The 19,415-nt window shown below is 41.5% G+C and overlaps 1 protein-coding gene across 4 annotated transcripts in view; it reads left to right on the top strand.

The window, feature by feature from the left end:
- The window catches only part of FARP1 (FERM, ARH/RhoGEF and pleckstrin domain protein 1), a 203,470-nt gene that overhangs the window by 86,630 nt on the left and 97,425 nt on the right, over positions 1–19,415 (top strand). The window lies entirely within an intron of this gene.

Here is a 19,415-nt window from a genome sequence, read left to right as displayed (position 1 = left end):
AGGTAGTTTACAAATTGCTTGACACTAAATTACTGCAATATTTTTGTTTTGCTTAGCTTTTTCAGCATTTCCAGAGAAGTAGGGAGAGTGTTGTATTTTATCGGTGTCTTCCCTGTGATTTTGCCACAGAAGCATTTTATAAGTTACATATATTTTTCTTCCACTGTCTGAGATGTAGATGTGTTAGTTTATCTGTGCAAAGGTCCAAGTTAAAACATCTCTGAAGCAGAAGGGGATTCTTCTGCTCTGTTTTTAAAGCTGTGGTCAAGGAGGATTTCAAGGGCATGATCTCCTTCATCATTTGTAAGCCTTTCCACTCTGGAGGAAATAACTTTAGAGGAGGACTTTAATAAAATGAAAGATATCACTCGATCTTGTGTTGCTTTTTACTGGTTCCTATTAATCTGGTGACATTTTAGGAATACTACCTTTTTTCACTTATTCTTCTCTGATGCATTTCAAACTCAGGCCAATCTTAATGCAAACTAACCTTACCTGTAGAAGTCCTTGCCTTAAACTTATAAGCTGCATGAAGTCCAGCTATGAATGAGACAGTCTGTTTCTCTACTTCTATTACTCAGTGTGAAAATAAATACAGTAATTTACTTATCTCTATGATAAGTTGGTCAACGGTGTGACTGTTTGAGTAAAATACAAGCAACTTAATTAATTGTATCCTGTTACTTCAGTAATAACCATGGACAGCAATTGTGGTTTATCTAAAATTCTTATATACAAAAGACAAATGGAAGGTTTTGTCATTTGTTGTTGCTAGATTTTGCCGTACAATAGCATGTACATTAATGGAGGAAGGAGTAGAAAGGCGGGTTTTAATTAAAACTTTCCATGTTGCACCAGGATAACTTATAACTGCTCATAGTTCAGTGTGTGGCCCAGAAGAGAGTTCATGTGAGCATCAACACAGCAAAAATTGAACCCAAAAAAAAAAAAAAAAGAGTCAAAGTTAGATACTGTTGTACAAGCTCTGTACAGTGCAATCAACATTGGTGAAAGTTTGTGTGCCAGTATAACTGGATGTGAGATTAAAAATATTACTTGTGTGTGCAGAGCACCTAGTGACTGGGAAGAGGCAGTATTATAGACAAGTTTTTATGTACTGGAAAAGTGCAATTTTATAACTGCTGAAAGGACTCATTCAACTAGCTGAAGAAGTGAATTAAGAAAGCAGAATGTGACTTTCATGATAGTTCGTGTTTCAAGCTGAGCAAACTTGCAGAGCTCATTTGAAAACAAATTCTCTAAGCCCCAAAACACTCCTCTAAGCCCCAAAAATTTAGCACGAAGCCCAACCTTTATCTCCAGCGAAACATTTCCACCTTGACCAGAATACCTGCAAAATTGACTTTCCTACTTTTTTTTTCTTTCCCTTTTCAATAAAAACCAGACATGCTGAAGTACAACAGAGCAAGGTGAGAGTGACTCTGAGAGAGACACCTCCAGATACATTATGGCAACCACACTTTTGATTTGGAAATTAATCAGGTGTTTATGAGTTAGGGTAAAAGTAAACTCCTGTTAATTAGGAAGAGAATGGATTTTTAAATTAATAATGGCCCACAATTAGCATACGCCTAGTGTAAGATCTAGCCGTAATTTTGAAATTATTGTTTGCTGATGTGAAAAGTTGTAAAGGAACAAAAAAGTGTGGTGTTTCAAACTATACAGCATTATCCTGGAATTTCCCCTTTATCTGTTGTATATTTCAGAAGCATTGCCTTTACTTATGAACTTGTACATTAAACCCTCTGCCCTCAGTGTTACAGATTAGCTACTGCTTAGGACACTGGAAAAACACAGCAAAAGAAAACAGAAGAATCTGCTGTTTTCACTTTACACAGTGTGAGTTGTGATGCATGTAGGATGTCTGTCATTGTTTAATACTTTCTGCACTACTGTAAGCAGAGTCATCTTGACAGGAGCAAGAGCATGTCTGTGCTGCATCTGACAGCAGAGTGTAGCCTGGTGAGGTGTGGAAACAGCAACAGCACTGTGACTGTGGCAGCAGTTCCCACTCTGTGTAAAAGGAGTTGTCCTCCTCAGAGAGAATATCAGCCCACACCTCTGTGTTCCCAGTGGCACATCTCTTCTGGTGCCCTAATTAGCTGGGCTGTCATGTAGGTGTCACACAGACATATCTTTATCTTGAATTGGCGGTGACTAACATCACTGTTTCCCAGTCATACAGGAAAATAAAAAGGCAATTAGCTCCAGTCATAAGTTTGTTCGATGACTCCTACAGGGTCCCTAATCCTGAGAATTTGTGTAGCTCCCACCTACTTAGTTCATGCAAGAAGCTGTATTAACTTCTTTTGTATTTCATGTGAACAGGAGGCTGTTAGTCTCAAATGCTATGTGTAGTACTGGCAGTTCAGGCTGAGCAGCTCTTTGTTCTTTTGGTAATGACTTAATTTTGATATTTATGAATTTAGATGTGGTGACTAGTTCCCACAATGATTTTGATTATGTGAACTACTGACCTTGGGAATATGCTTCCCCAAAAAGTTAGCTTTCTGTGCAATCCTCCTATATCAGCCTTGATGTTTCCTAGGTGCCACTTTGCATGAACAGTACTTTTGTTCCTGTTAGGATGGGGAAGGATGTACAAATAACAAGTTGAGGTGAGATGATACTGAAAAAATGAAGTCAGTTTGTTTCTCAGAAGATGGTTCCCTTAATTTATGGATATAAACATTAAAATTAATATGACTGCTTGTTCTGGATGTTCTTTCCCCAACTTAGTTAAGTACTTGTAGCTCTTATTGCTTTCACTGACAATTGATTCTGATATTGCTCCAGTTTTATGTGAATTTCGAATTCCAAACTAAGACACCTTGTGAAATTTTGTCTGAGTTGCTTTGATTTTACTGTCATTCCTTCTTTACATCTTCTTTGTAGGAGGTATTTCTACAAAACAGGTGAACTTTTTGTGCTGAAAACTGAGATTTTTTTTCCCCCCAGTGCACCAGTGAAATTTCCTTTTGCTCCACATTTTGTCCCTGCAACAATTGCAATAGAAGATGGAAGCACTGCATGTTCCATTTTTACAGTCTTGCTGTAATGCCATTGCTTCGAGGCATGTTGTGAAAAGCTTACCACATCCTTGTTCAGTGCCTGGATCTGCATTCCCACAGCAGAGAGACAGACATTCACTCCAAGTGTAAGCTTTGGTCTGGTGTTTAAATATAGCACAAATATTCAGAAGGATTTTTCGCTTCTCATGCCCTCCTACCCTTGAGCAAATCTCTTGTATGGTGTTGCTTTCCAGATGTTCTTCTGAGAAGCAGAGGGGAATAATTGGGGTTTGCATGATGGGAGATAGGTTGTGGGGTTTTTTCCATTAGCTCTGCCAGGCTACCTGAAGTGCGAGATCTCAACAAGTTAGATGGGCTTCAAAAGTGGGATGAAGGAGAAGACACAAATATTCCATCAGTAACAGAATTTCTTGATGTCGCCGGCTTCAAACTTCTTTCACTACTCTTGTTCTCCAAGCAATCAATAACCACTGGTGCAAAGGTGAAAGATCTGTAGGCTTTGCATAGGTCATTTCACATTTTGGGTTTTCACTTGAATTTGTATGTATAGCTAAGTATAAATGTGAAGATTTAGTTATGCCAGTCCTGAGAGTCTTAAGGCATGCATCCAAACCTAGCAGTTCAGTGGCAGGCTGCAAGCATCACGAGTTGTTCTGCTGTCTCTGAGGTCTTTGCAGGGAGCAGTGGAATACTAATGATCTGAACAGGACAAATCCCTCCAGAGCCAAAGTGGTTCTTCATTTCACTGTTAATTTCACTCTTTGAAAAACTGGACCCTTTCCTTTTGGACATACACTGATTGTCAGAAAAATACTTCTAAGATAATACTCCTGCTATCTGGTTTGTTCCTCCCTGCAGTTAGAAGAGGTGTAATGGAGAACCTGCTCACCTGCACTATCCTGGCTCCTTTCTTTTGCTTCCTCACACATTTTTACAGAGCCTGAATTGTGCGTTGTTAAGTCTTGAGTTTTTCTCTGACTGTATCTATTTGCTAAGGTCATTGATTACTGGTGGTATTGCACAACATTAGAATCTGAGTTGATACACAACACACTCATACATTTTTCCTTGCCTTTTTTAGGTCAGAAAGGTGTGCCAAGCACCTTTCAAAACAGATAAGGCTATGCAAGACTGCTGATTTTTGCCATAGTTACAATAGGTCAGAAATAAAATATTTGCTCAGAACAGACAGGAAGGGCCCTGACTTACCAGTGTATGTTTTTAGCTCATTAAGAAATTTCAAATATATGCATTTAACTCTCTTTTTGTGTGGATACTGTGTTAAAAAGAGTCATCTGAGAGTCTTAGGCAAGGTGAGCACTGTCTATGTGAAGAGGAATGAAAAGGGTAAAGCAGAAGTTGAAAGAAAAGAGCATATTGGATGTTGCAGATGGAATTAATAATGGACCTGGGTCAGAAATAAGGTACCAAATTTATGTTTGACCTATAAGAGGTTCAGCACAGAATCTTCATAGTTTCTTAAGAGCTTTCAAGATTTCCCTTTATTTCCTCAGGAACTTGCAGTTTGCAGCAGCATATTGGAAATGTGGAGTAGCTGTTTTTGTGGCTCTTTGCTGTATATTCCCAGAACACCTTTACTGAAAATGAGGATTTCTGCAATGAATTTACTAGGGGCTTTCCTTCTGTCATTTCCAAAGTTTAAGTATTTTCCAAGTGAAGTGGTAACTTAAGTCAGATGAATGCTTCTTCCTTTGGATCTGACCCTAAGAGGTGTTATGTGCCATTCATTTCTACTGACTCCAAGTGGGAGCAGAGAGTGCACAGGATCTTGCCAATTCTGGCCTTTAAATTGCAAATGAGTGTAGTGCTTTTGCTGTTCAACACTCAGGGATACCCTTCTTTTTACAGAGTTGCTAATTACCTGGTTCATTTAAAGTAGTACTATATTGCTGTGAATGCAAGTTAAGCCTTCTTTCAGACCTGATGCTGAACTTCCCAAAAGCACAGTAACCTGATGTCAACCACCTGATGATTTTACATCCAACTCATGTGAAAAACTGATGGTTTCAAAAAGGCTCCCCACCTTTTATAAACTGTGTTTGACAAAGCAGCTCTAACACCACGGTATACGTGCTTGACATACCTAACAATTCAGATGTCTGAAATTTCATATGGTGGAATTGGTAGGTACTAAAAGATGTGGAAGGTGATGGTGAAACACCACCTTCGTTCTCTTCATGCGTATTTCTGATAAATTTGAATCTCTACTTCCCTCTAGCTGCTGTTCTGTCTCTGTGTCCTTATTGTTGGGGGGCCAGCAGAACTTCTAGGTTTTTTCTCACTTGCATGCTAGGTCCTTCCCCCTATAGCTGTGTCTTGCCACCTACTGTGCCTGCGTCAGTCACGCAGCTGTTGATGTTAAGCAGACGTAACTCCCAGCTGGTTTGGTTTTGACCACCGTGCTCCATCAGCATAGCAGCAGCTGTGCCATTTGGCACCTTGATAATTCCGTACTGTAGCTCCGTAACTACACCTCAGAGCATTCGGTTTACCTCAGACTCTGAAGTATGGCATTGCATTGATACATGCTTGGCTTAGTGTCAGTGAAGGTATTTTTGCAGCCCTGAGAAGCCAAGAGTAATCCTAGGCTCTGCAGAATTAGTGTATTAGGTCCATGCACACAGCATGCAAAGCCTCTGAGATGTTCCCGGTGAGTTGAATTCCCATGCACGTCAGAGGGTTTTTGTCAGAGCACTGCCAGGGTGACTTGCAAGAGTGAGAACTGATCGTGCAATCCCTGTTCGGCAGAAAATATCTGTGGTAGTATAGGTAATCTCACATAGCTGGCATTTAGATAATTTCTGCTCTGCTGCATGCTTGCAAGTGATTTTTACCATCTCATAGTTGTTTTAAGTGGAAGACAGAACTTTCGTGAGTTCAGTCACTGGATCAATTCATACAATTGATCTTTCTTATTTTCTGCTAGCTTAGCTGCTTAATTTTCTTACAGTCACAAATAAAATGTGTTTAGAATAAGCCTAAAGATTACTTCATCAGAGAGTCAAATGGGGCTGCGAATTTACAACAGTGAAGTAGGCTATACCTTAGTAACATTGTGAAAGTTGCACAACGGTAAGCAAGCACATCAGAGTGGATCAAAATTTATTGTGTAGTTTCTAGATTCTTCTGCTGCTTAAAATGGTTCAAAGACCTAATGAAGGCTCCACAGATTAATGAAAATGTGAGTCTATTTTGCACATGGTCATTAGGTGGAATATGATTCATATCGCTACTATCCCTTAGTACAGTAGTGGCCTGCTAAGTTTAAAAAATACTGAACAGATTAGTCTGTTAATTTGCATTCTTGGTGGAAGATTCGACACATGATATGTAAGTGTATGTATTGTAGGTACCATCTAAATTTCTCTCTCCATCTCACATTTGGTCCCTCTGGATTAATGGCAATGCAGCATGAGGAAATCTGCACTCTCTCTCTCCTTTGTTAGCCTGTGACTGGGGTTTATGAAGTCTGCCCTGCTCTCTACTTGCTTGAAACCTTCCAAAATGGCTTTTCTCTTGCACAGCATCACAGCCACAGAGTTACAACTCTGTCCTGGTGCTCAGTGATCAACTGATGATCCTTTTAAGTTTGAAAGTGTCTTCTGCTTTGCCAGTAGGCTTACTTTTGTGAGAACTTTTTGGCCTTGTAGAGAGGTGTGCTTGAGAAAACAGGCACCTGGGGAAGTTTGTGCAGCCAGGTCCTGCCCCGGGGAGGAGGTAAAGGAGCCCGGGTGCCTCCTCTGCTGCAGGCCACGTGGGGATTTGAGTGAATAGGTGGAAATACCTGCTGTTCTAGGGACTGGAAAGTGTCCCAGCAACTGCATGGTTTCAGGCATGCCTGCTTTGGTATGCCAGCTCTGACCTTGAGAGCAGAGAGGAAAGGTTGCTGGCATGTGCCAGGATCCAGCTCCCCAGGAGATTGGGAGCACAAAGGAGCCGGGCTCCTTGTGTGGCTGGAGGGTGCGTCGTGCTTTAGAATAGCTGGCATTTTTGACACTGTTGCAGCCCTGAGTTTCCTACAGCTAATGAGATCCTGGGTTCAGTGGTGGGGTTTCTGTGTCTCCCCACAGCGAGGAAGCCTGGTACCGCCTCCTGGTGCATGTGGGCTAAACTTTGAAACATTACATACGGGGCTACAATGTTAAAAGGAAAACAGCATGGCACGGTGATCTGCAAAAACACCTTGTAAGAATAGCTTTTTTTTTTATGAGATCTGAGGCTGTGGCTTGAGGGAATACTCTCTTTGCTGTGCTCATGAGAACTGAGTGAGGCCACAGGTCCAGTGGTGTTTTCACTCCTCTCCATCCTGGCAGCATGACTGCCCACAGCTGATGCTCAGCCCTGCTGTCACAGCCACCCCACAGAGGGGGGAAGCATGGCTCAACCTCCCCTCATCCTCCCCAGTTGTATGCCTTGGTCTAATTAAAAATATGAAACAACATAACTGATCTAATTAAAAATAAATAACACTTCCCTTGCCTCCTTGCAGATCATGCCTCAGGATGAAAGTGTGCCATAAAAATTCAAGCAACAATGGTTGCTTGCAACTGGTGTGGGTTTTGATGCTGCAGCCTGTTTGAGCTACTCTTGTCCCCATCTGGGTTTTTTTCCCTCCTCTTTCCCCTTCATTTATACAGGCCAATTACCAGTGCAGTCATTTCTGTAAATTGGGTGCTGTTCCTATTGATCATAGAATTGATCAGGCTATAACCTAATTCCTTCATGCTTTTCCTGCCCCTGAGGTCCCTTTTGGTTAGCCTGTGCACTGAATGGCTCAGTGGGTGCAGATGACAGCAGCAGGGACGGCTGGAATGAGCCCACTCTTTTCCATGGGAGGTCAGAGTGGATGTTGGTCTGCTCTGTTTGCAAGGTTCAGCCTGGGGAGGATGGTGACGGGTCATGAAATACATGAGAGAGATTGATTTTCATCATCACTGAAAGCATATGGGTGACTACATCCAGTGTGGGTCAGATCACATGGGTTCATATCCTTAATGAAAGATTTTTTGTGTCGACCTCTACTGCTAATTAACTTGGAAAAGTTAACTGAGATGGCCCAACTCTTTTAGTATTTTACTAGATTGATGATGCTGGTCAAAGCAAAAAACAAATAAGTCCTTTATTATTTTATGTTTACCTTGTGCACATAAGTGTTTGCTGAGCTGCCCAGAGCTTGTGAGAACAGGAATGGGATGCGGAGCACATTCCCCTCATAGCATAACTGCTTCAAATGGTTGTGGTAGAAGAGCTGCAGAGCTCTTTGCAAAGGGTCTGGCTTTCATCAGAAGGGTTTTTTTCACCTTTTCTTAGCACTGTGTTCCTTGATTTAATATTCCCCACCTATTTACTCCAGATGCTTTTGTTTCTTTCGGAGGGAAGCAAAGAATCTCACTGGCTCTTCCATTTCGGTTTTGAAGTTGTCCCCTTTTCCCCACTCACCTTCCAGCTCATGGCTTGTACAGGTGTTTATGTATGAAGTTACTATGGGAACACTTTTCTGATGAGAGGTTCTCGTTTTACGTATTCAAGAAGTAATTACTTAAATTTACCTTGGTCACATGGTCTGCAAATCGTGTTTTACACCAAGAGACTTCCTTTCGATCTCTCAGATACCTCAGCTCTTAGATAAGAACCAAATTTCCATATTCTTTTTCAGGGGTGTTTTATTTGGTCTTTTTCTAAACTCCACATTAGTAAAGAAAGTTGAGGAGTTGAGATAGAATGCTATTTGATACCTGGAGTTTTGTCTTCCTTTGGAAATATGCAGCTTTGTATGTTTAAAACTCAACTGCAATGCCAAAGAGGTTGTCCCATGGCAGCTTCAGCAAGGATCTCTAAAAATTGCAAGTTTACATTCACTTAGGCTGTTTCTTAATTTTCTTAGCGCTGTGTGGTGAGTAATTTTGTTCTTCAAAGACCTAAGCACTTTGCAGAGTTCATCTAAATCCCAATTGTAAAAAATATTGTTATTTCTGAATACACTGGGCAGGGAAAGAATTTAAAAGACTGTACTGTTTCCCCAGACCAGCAGCCAAAACACCTTCTTAGTTTGTACACAAGGGAGGCTGGATGTAAAAGATGTCAAGGAAGTGATGTGTGTGGATTCCCAGAAGCATTTTTTGGTTATTACTGCACTGTAAGCTAACAGTTGTTTCAGATAAGGTGGTGGCAGGAATGTCACCTATTCACAGTCATTGCTTCATCTGCCTCTTGAGTTTTTTCTTTTCTTTCTGCCTGTGTTTCTGCAAGTACTAGTGTCCTTTCTCTTTTAATGACTCTTCCACAGTCTCTCCTAGAAAAGTTCTGATTTAGGTGAAAAGAGAAATCACAAGCTGTTAGCTGATAAGGGGAAATTTAAATGATGCACTAATCTCCTTCCCTTGCCCTTGGTGCTAGAGAGGTTTGCATTTGGTGAACTGTTAAAATAATCTGCTCTGCCTTTATAGAGTTTGTTTGCATTTGTTGCCACTATTAGCCAGGAAAACCTCCTATATTATTAATAGTATTTATTTGGTTTTGCCATGGTACTCAGTTTCTTCAGCTCAAGCTAAGGGTGTTTTCAGTTTCGTGTTTTGGCTTTTCCCTTCTTTTTGTCTAAATCTGCAAGGGATCAAATCAATGCACTTGAATTTTGGGGTTTGTACATTTTATCTTTGAACAGACATCTGCTTTTCTTGTCTGGATAAATCTGGATGACTCAGTGTTTGCTTGATAGGCCATGTAAATTTTTTTCATGCTGAGAGAAGAGACTCTTTGAAATATGATGATTTTATTCTGTTGATAAATTTGCAGTATTATCTTTATCACTTTAAGAATGTTGATACTTGGTCAATTTTTGTAACACTTCTGTTCAAAACTAGGTATCCTTCATGTCAGCCTTGTGGCTTTTATTTTGCAACTTCTTCTACAAAGGTGGACTACATGTCTTGTGAATGTTTATATGTGTATACTTTTTTATGTGTATAACAATAATCACTACATCTGGAAATTTTCTCTGGGTTGTAGCCTTTGGGGGTTTTTTGACACTGACAAGCTAATTACTAGCTTCCTGTGGTTTTCTTCACAGGCTTCTGGGCTAAATAAGAGATACCAACTTTCACCAGGGGTCTGCTGTTTGCCTATGATATGGTTCTCCTAAACTCAGGGGAACACTGAGATTTTGCTTCCTTAACTGCTGGTGTTTCAGTTCAGGCAACTGATTTTCTGTTAAAGCAGTGAGGCAGTGATAAGCATCTCTCTGATGTTTATCCAGTAGCTGATCTCAGAGTGAATAGACCAAGAAATGGAGCCTAGTCCAGACCAAATCACTTGAGATGCCTCTGGTGGTGCAAGTGCAGTTGTGTTGAGAGATGGAGGTCATCTTGATCTGGTAATTTCCTGTTACCATTTAAAGCCATGGTGTACCACTGACATGTATGTGTTTGTGTGGATCCAGATACATATCAGCAGAAAAAACAGCCAGAAGTTTTTGATCACTCTTGTTCTCTGGTTTCTGGACTCTTGGAAAATCCTCAGTTCTCTCCTTAGTGCCTGAAAAATAAGGACACATCCCTTTTTCTCTTTCCATCCCCCAGCTTTTATGGATGGATGATTGTAATTACACATTGACTTACTGATAGCGAAATTCAACACAGATGAGTACAGTTGAAGGGAAGTCACTCGGCCTTTCTCTCTGACAAGGCATAAGCAGCACTTTGAAGTTGGAGTTTGGAATGGGAATGGGTATTTATTAACAGGAGTGCAGGTTGCGCTCCCCACCCCGTGAAGTCGAGGGCTGTAAGATGCCAGATGAGCTGTGGCAGAGCACTGCTAATCACACACTGCCCGGGGTAAGCGTGTATAGATTGCCCTTGTAAATCGCTCTCAGAAATCCTTTTAACTGGGTGATGGGCCTGAATTTTGTTTTATGACATTTGTTCTGGCAGGTCAGTAACTGTTTATGGATTTGATGACATTTCTGCTGTCGCAGGTGTCCTAACAGAAATATGTCTGTTTGCTTGGTTGTCCTGAGAAGCCACGGGCATTTGGCAGAAGGAACAACCTGCTGGGATTTTTTTTGAACTGAGTCACTTCCCTTTGTGGCAGTTGCTCTTTCTCAGATGTGAAGGCAAGGAGCATCCCAGTGGAGAGTAACTTACCTGGGTGTAAGTCAGGAACAAATGAATGTTTTAAATATTGTGACAAATTCAGTGTGTTTCATTGCCTTTACACTAAAATAAGATTTCAAGATTTTTAAATGGAGGTCACTTCAGAATATTTCTAATGCACCATTATTTCTGGAGGGTTTTGTTGGGTGGTTTTGGCGGGGGGGGAGGGTTGGTCTGGGGGTTCCTTTTGTAAATAGTAGTCAAACCTTATATTTCTTACAGAGCACTTACTGTAGACAGTATCACGCCATAATCTCCACTTACATTACAGAATGTGGAAGTATATGTCTAGAGGAACTTGCTTGACATAGATCTTCTGTTCCCTTAAGGGCTTTAGATTTGTGAGGAAAGATTTTGATTATGTTTTTGTCCTGTCAAGAAGTTTTTCAATTTTAACATGCAAGTCATGGACTCTTGCATGTTAACTTAAAATAAAATCTTCTGAGTGTACATTTCTCCCATTTATACCATGTGCAGAAACAGTCCTGCGAGTCTTCTAGGGTAATAAGATTATCTGCTGCTCTGGGAGAAAAAGTTTGCATGAGTTCATTTAGAGAAGGCTGCATTTCCAATATGATGTGGTGCTTCAGCCACCAGTGCTCTGAGATTTGAAGAGCCTAACAAACAGGATGGTTGTATACAAGTGCAACTACTGACATAAACAGCTTTGCTGCGTTGTTTTGTTTTCCCTCCATCCTAAAACCATGTGTTTGATTGAAATAATCATGCGATGGCCTTTTATATGTATTACATAGCCTGCCAGACCCATGCCAGATCCCAAGTCCCTTTCTGGCAAGCAGCTTGCTTTGCCCTCTTCTCACAGCTACTCAGAGCTGTGCAGGGATAGAACTGTGGCACTCCAGACTCCTGCAGTTTTCTCCCTGGGCCTTTTCCACCAGAAGTCCTGGGATGGGACTGAATATGCTGAGGTGCTCAGCAGGGATGCTTGCATGAGTTTGATGTGTGATAGTGATGTCCACATGCAGGTCAAGCAAACAAGCACCTCTCCAGTCAAGACATAAAACTGGGGAGAAGCTGCAGAAGCTTGCCTGGCTCACTGCAAGACAAGCTCTCTGCCAGAGCTGTTGTCCCTGCTCTATTTTCCTGATTGAGAGAGAACTGGTTTTCACAGACAAACATTTGATGTTTGTAATGTCTGTTTCTGAGATGAGTCCAGAGCTAAAGAACCATGTTTAAAGCTCTGAATGGGTCAATGTCAATCTTGGGGAATCTGATAAATTCTTATTGAGGTCAGCCTTTCTTGGGGCAACCTGTGCAGAGCAGTATTTTAGAACCTGTGGAGGCTTAATAAGCCAACCCTCTCTAGCTGGCCTACTTTAGGAATTTTTTAATAGAGCTAACAGCAGACAGCTGATTTTTATGTTTTTTTGGCAGGTAAACAGCTCTCATGGCAGCTTTGCTTTCCTCTTACTTAGCAAGATAGTGAGTACCTATTGCAAGGTATCCTTTTGCTGGCATGGTAAGGACATCGGAGGAACAAGGGGTGCTTTGAAATTCCTTCTCTCTCAATGTGATTCTGCCTCTTTTCCAGCCTAAGTACTGCAGAAACCGAGCAGGACCGGGGTAGGCAGATGTTGCTAAAAGCGTCTAATCACAGCTTCAGTCACTGGAGTACCTACTTGCTGCCCACTGTCCTGCTTCATAGACTATGAATTTTCAAGAGCTTGAGCCAGATTTCATAGACCTGAGCATCAGACAGAAAAACATTTGCTGTGAAAGGCGAGGGCACCCTCTTCCTGCCTGGAACAGCCTGAGCTGGTTATGAGCACAGAGCCGCTATTGTTCTGCCCTGGGAGATTGTGCTAAAAGCTTTGAAGCAGCGTTTGCATGTAGGTGTCAGTTTTCTAAGAAGGTTTTTTTTTTTTCTTTCTTTGTTTAAGAAAAAAAGGAAAGAAAATGGAAGAAAGAACCCTGAACCCTCACCTCCCAACCTTTTCTTGGCATGGCTGTTTGACTTGGTAATTGTTGATTTTACAAGGTGTTGTTTAGGCTTCCCAGTTTTTCTTTGGCCTGGCTATTAACTTCTGTTCCTTGTTGGATCAGAATCAGAGTATACACAGTGAGTTAGTGCAGGAACTTTGCCATCACAGATAACGGAGGTGCAGAATGTTATATTATGCAGTACATTCTGTGGAGTATTACAGGTGATACTGATAAACTATTGTGTATGTCTAGCACTTACATTTTTAAATTCCTTTGTGAAATCAACAGGCTGCAGTATAAAATGGGCAGGAGTTTAAGGACTGTAATGCAATGCTCTTGTGTCTCAGCTGCACTGCACAGCTCCTGGCCTGCTGGAGACTGGCTTCTATGAGCTGGGTTCATTAAAGTTTCAGTCAAGTAAGCTAAGTCACTCTGAATGGTGTCATCCTGCTCTGTCCTCTAGTCAAGTGCTAGAGGACACAGCAAAAATGTTTTTAATCTAGAATTTCAGGGCTGCTGTAGTTAACGTAGGATAAACAATAATCTTCCTTCCTATGTGATTTTTCCCAGTCTGCTGACCTGCACCTGACTTGTATGGGGAACAGCAATCATGGGAAGCTCTAAAACATTTAAGCTCAACCAGTGTTTGAGAAGGGCTAGGGAAGAAATTATCTTCTGCTTCACCATGTGATAGTTTCCTGCTCTCTTTTAGCAAAATGCAAGCTCCTACCTGAAGTGGAAGAGAGAGGAATCTGTTTAGAGAGGAAGAACATGAAAGTCAGTGGGAGGGGGAAGGGTAGTATAGGAAAGAGCCTGGTATGTCATGCTTTATTACTCTTATCCCTTTCAGAAGGCAAATCTAGAGTGAATTAGAGCAAATGTGAAAAGCATGACCTTTCTTTCTTCAAAGAGCCTGTGGGGAACATGGGGTGATTGAGCACTGGTAGAGAGAAACTTCTGAGCTGGTAGATGCAAGCTACCGGCCATGCAGGATAGAGCCTCCCATGGTTTATTCAAAGACATGATACTGCTGTACCCAAAAATCAGAATATAAATTCTGCAAGTGTAAAAAGTGGGAAAAGTAATTCCCCTTCTGTGTTTTTTTGATATTTTAAAATTGTGTTTGGATTGGTCTTTTAGTCTTTCCCGTGAAACTTTGAAAGTAAGACTGATTTTTTTTTTCTGACTGGATTGTCAGTGTATGGGACAACATGACTCCAGATGCTGGAGTTTTAGGGAAATCACCAGGATACATGTTTAAAAGGGTAGGAATTGGCAGAGTGGAACAGGGCTTACTACAGACATTCCTTGTAGCGATCCCTTGAAGTGATCAGGAAAGACTTGACTTCTTTACTCTGGTACTCCCTTGGATGGCGAATAAATATGATTTTACTCCCTTGTTTCAAGCAGTGCAACTATGACATGAAGGAAGACTGGCTGTGTTCTCCTTTGCCTGGGCGTGAGTGTGCTGGGAGATGCAAGGAGAAGAAAAGTGGAGGAGATCACTGTCAGGAAAGGTGTGGTGCCCTTGCAGAGGTTAGGCTGACTTTCCTTAGAGCCCTCCTGACCTAAGCTACCATTAGGCCCTGATTTTAGCACTCCTTTGGACAGCTGAAGAGGTGTCTGGAGGGATAGGGCAGTGCTGGATGAGTTGTTGGTGGCCAAGTGGGTGGAACCATTGTGAGCCCAGAAGGATTCACATGGAAGATTCCATGAGGGCCACAGAGAAGTGTCTCAGGCGGTCAAGGATTTGCAGCCTCTCATGGCTTGCCTTTACTGCATCTTTCTGTTGCCATATCACGATCTCGCTCACAAGCTGTGGTCGGTTGGTTGTCCTCGTACTGCCTCACCTGAGGTTGGTGTCCCTTCTTCCAAGTAACAAAAGACAGGGTGAGAGGACACGGCCTCAAGTTGTGCCAGGGGAGGTTTAGATGGGATATTATGGACAATTATTTCCCAAAAGGGTTGTCAAGCATTGGAAGAGGCTGCCCAGGATGTGGTGGAGTCATTGTCCCTGGGGGTATTTAAGAGATGTGTAGATGTCACACTGAGGGACACAGTTTAATGGTGGACTTGGCAGTGCTGTGTTGGACTCTGTGATCATGGAGGACTTTTCCAAACTAAATGATTCAATGATTCTGTGCTATCTACCTCCCCCTTGCTTTTCCAGAAGCCCACGTGATCTGTGGGAATGTGCATGGTGCTGCATTTGAGAGAGGTAAACGTCCTGCCTGGCAGCTGCTTGCTCCATGGGAATAGCCACTGGGTTGCCTGCAGTATGCCTTTTGGTTCTTGCCATTGTGAGTGGATCAGGTTTGTGCCTGCTGGGTTGCAGGGAACGGAGGAGAAGTGAGCGGTCTTGCCAGGTGGATCTGCCTGGGCAAACCTCTTACACGGAACATGGAGAAAGCAGCAGAAACCATGGTGGAGGTAGGGATGCACAGCCTGTGGAAAAACAGGCAGCAGCAAAATACAAAGTTGTTTGGAAATGCAATAAAGAAGCTGGAAAGAAAAAAATTATTAATAACAACAACAACATAAAAATTAGTGTAGTAAAACCAGGGAGAAGAAACGATACAACAAAACTAAGATATACTTTAAAAAAAAGTTATAAGGAGTTTAATGGATTGCAAGAGATTTTTGGGTGGGAAAAGAGAAGATAAATAGTTCTACATACCTTTAATCTCCCATAGTAGGAAAAATGCGCAACTGAGAAAGTAATATCTGTGAAACCTCATTTTATGGCTAATAAATACATTTCTCTGGGATGCTGATTAGGAATGTTGAATTAACAGCCTTGAAAATGAGGCCATTTGCTACCTTCAAATGTAAAAGGGTTTTTTTTTTTTGTTCTCAAATAAATAATTCAGTAACTTTTTATGAGCATTAGAGAGCAAGCACTAGCATGGCAAAGTTAAATTCTTTATCATCTCTTTTGATCTCTGCTAAATTGCTGTTGTGAGAAGTGTAAATTGTCCTTGAGTTGAAGCTGCTGCATGCAGCACCTAAGTACAGAGTGCTAATTTAACTGGGACTGCACTGCCTTTGCACCAGCCAGCCAAGGGGGAAAGGGGAAATCCTAGGGTACACTTTACCAAGCAGGATGCAAAGGTTTCAGCAGGGGCAAAAGATCTTGTCTCTGCTCTTTCAGAAGATCTGAAGGTGTTGAGGATGTATGGAACATGCTGAGGAAAATCCGCTTTGAAAGAATAGTGTAGAACCCAGCAGAAAAAAAAAGACAGTGGGTGCAAAGCCCTGGTGTGTGTCTGTGTTTTGCTTGTTCAGGGAGCAGATGTGCCCAGAGAAATCTGTAAGTGCCGCTGCCTGCCCTCTGCTGAAGAGATGCAGCTGGGTTTGGCAGCTGTCCCCCAATGGGCTGATTAAGGGGGAAAAGGTGGTATTGCTAAGTGGAAAGGGAGGCCGATAGACTGATCAAAGCAGATAGAAGGAAAATATTTTCACCAAGTGTAAGACATTCACTTTCCTTTTTGTCCACTGAGCTTATTTGAGAAAGCCTTTTCAGCTTCATGTTGTGGAAAGTATACATCTGCATGTTTTGAAAATACTTTAAATGACATCTTCATTCTTCAATGTAGTGTAAGTTTCAGAGCAACCCCTTAAAGAACCTTAAGTGTGTTTAAGCCATAATAAAGGAAGATCTCCTTGTGTTTGTGTTTATTTTTTTCAGCCTGCATCAGGGAAGATGAAGGAAAGTTCTCTAATGAGCTGTGGTAAAACCAGGTGACAAGATAGAAGGGGAGGTACCAGGGTGTCAGCAAAAGGGGGATGTTTAGTAATGCAGCCCTAAAGTGAAGAAGTAGTGCATTTTGATGTTGATTTTTTTCAAGCAGCTTGGGGGGGGAAAAAAGGGCTTATCTATGTATCTGAGCTCTAAATTTTGTGTTTGATGTAACAGAATTATTTTATTTGTGAAGGGTAGGTTACAAGGAAATAAACTCAGGTGACTTTCTAGAATGTGTTACTTCTTTCTGGTTTCAGTAGGAAAAAGGACGGTGAGATTTCAGTGTTCGTGATGTGCCATTAACAAAATTTAAGTTTATTTTTGTATTTTTTAGTTTGCTGTTCGGAGTACTGAGTACTTTAGGAGGAAGACAAGTCTAGCATAATCCAGGCTCAGAAATGTTCCCAATCTTCTTCATTTCTGTTTGTGTCATGTGGCATTTTAGCTTCTTTGCACCCTACCTGAGTGATCTTCGTGCATCTTAGGTATTTGACAGTAACCGTAATTTTTTTCCTCTTGGCAGCTGAGTGAGGAACAAGATGTTTATCTCATTCATTATGCTTAATTTATCATTAGAAAGATTCATGTGATGTTGATAAAGATGGATATGAGATGTTTCTTCTTGTGCCCGATTCCGCCCTTGGCATGGCGGGACACTGAATCCTTGAAAGGGAAAGGAGAAGGAACCTATAGCTGCTTCCTTAGTGGCAGTTCTGAGTACTAAGGGTTCAGTGCCCAAAGAGTCATAAAACGTGGTGCTCTGCCATTTTCCCTCCTTTGTAATTGTAGAATAGGGATGACAAAGCTGTTCTAACACAGAATTTTGTTTCTCATCTGTGGTAGCTTTCTTGATGAACTAATAGAAGAGTAAGCAGATACTAACCAGCTTGTAGTTGGTGTACAATAGGAAAAGAAAATGCAATTCTCAGATTAATTAGCAGTTTACAGTGCCTGTAAGCAGAATATTGATAAAGATTTTACATAATTTTTTTGTTTTCTTTTTTGTTTGTGATGGTAGGAAGGGAGGAAGGAAGGTTCACAAGGACTTGTGAACCCATTTAAGAGCAGGGTCTTCTCAGGAAAGTATGTACTTTTTTGAGGGAGCATGTAGTGTTGCAGAAATGTTACAAATTTTCCATGTTGAATATGGAGTTGGTTTTGCATGATAAAAATCACGATTCTGCACTTTGAAAGCAGTGCTTCAAGTGCAGATGAAGTGAATGCTTGCAATTATTTTTCTGGGCTCCACAGGCATGTCTCTTCAGAATGATGAACTTGACTAAAATTCAGCTTGAGAGAAACCAGGTCAGAGAGACATATAGTGAGGCTGGGAGGTTGTTTGGCACACTGGGATTGCCGAAGAGAAGCTGGCCGTGGCAGCAGAGTATGCTGCTCAGAAAGCAGCTCTTCCAGGGAAGGCCTTGCCAAGGAGACACAGCCCAAATGACAGCCATGTGGAGCAGAGGGAAACGATAAATTTGCTGGTGTGTAAAAAAGCATGGCCTGGAGAGCTGCAGGAGACCAACTGCAAGAGTCATGCTGCAAGTATTAACAGGCGTGTACCCTGCCTGTGCTTAAAAGTTTTGATGTAAGAGGAATAGGGATCTCTGTTTCTGAAAAATGGAAGATACTACAGATTTCTGGAGACTGTTCTTTGCTCCAGAAGATGGAGAGTTTTATGCACAGAGATTGTAAAACTCTGCACATCACCAGTAGTTATCTTCAACTCCAAGTACCACCCTAAGAAGGACAAGAAGAAAACTCATGTTGTCTTCAGGTAAGAGTGACTGGATGGGGATTTACCTACCACCTGGGGTCATCCCACCACAAGAGAGAAGGTTAAGCAGAAAGAAATAAGCATAACATGTTTAAAAGGGTCTAAGAACACAGCAAACTTCAAGGGACGTTTCAGAAACTCCTTTTTTGTCTGGGTTTGGTTCTGCCAAGTTGTACGTACCCCAGCCAGTGCTGGGGATCGTGGTTCCTGACTCGTTTTCCTGGTTCCTGACTCTTGTTTTCATTATTTCTGACTCTTGTTTTTATTGCAAAGTTATGATACCACGTGCTTGAAAAGAAGAGCTAGCAATGAACTGCACACATTACTGCCGTTTATTTACTTTGATAGAGTACACTTGTCAAGTGACAGTGTTCGAGGTCTATTTCAGCACAGGAAAAGACTTCACCTTCAGATATGAACGTCTTTTTTTTAAGGGAAATGAGTGTTTTCCTCTGACAGATTGTTTCTTCTTGGTTAATCAGCAGGCAGACACTACCTTATTCAGTTTACCTCTGAAGAGGTGATGAGACAGTTTAATCCTACCCGAAGAGCATTAACATTTCTACAAGTTTGTTAAGGGCAGGAAAATAACATTTTAATTAATACTCTTTTCTGTCCTTCTGAGGAGCAGAAGATTTGTAAAGATTTGAATGAAGGTGAACTTCCAGGAAAGCTACACTCCCTCTGTGTTCAGATTGTGTAAAGGAGTTTTCAACTCTTTCCATTTTCTG

The sequence above is a fragment of the Corvus brachyrhynchos genome, unplaced genomic scaffold (genome assembly GCF_000691975.1).
Source record: "Corvus brachyrhynchos isolate BGI_N302 unplaced genomic scaffold, ASM69197v1 scaffold12, whole genome shotgun sequence".
Taxonomy (NCBI): Eukaryota; Metazoa; Chordata; class Aves; order Passeriformes; family Corvidae; genus Corvus; species Corvus brachyrhynchos.
Note: the sequence above shows the minus strand (reverse complement) of the source record. Positions and strands in the feature narration are given on the sequence as shown.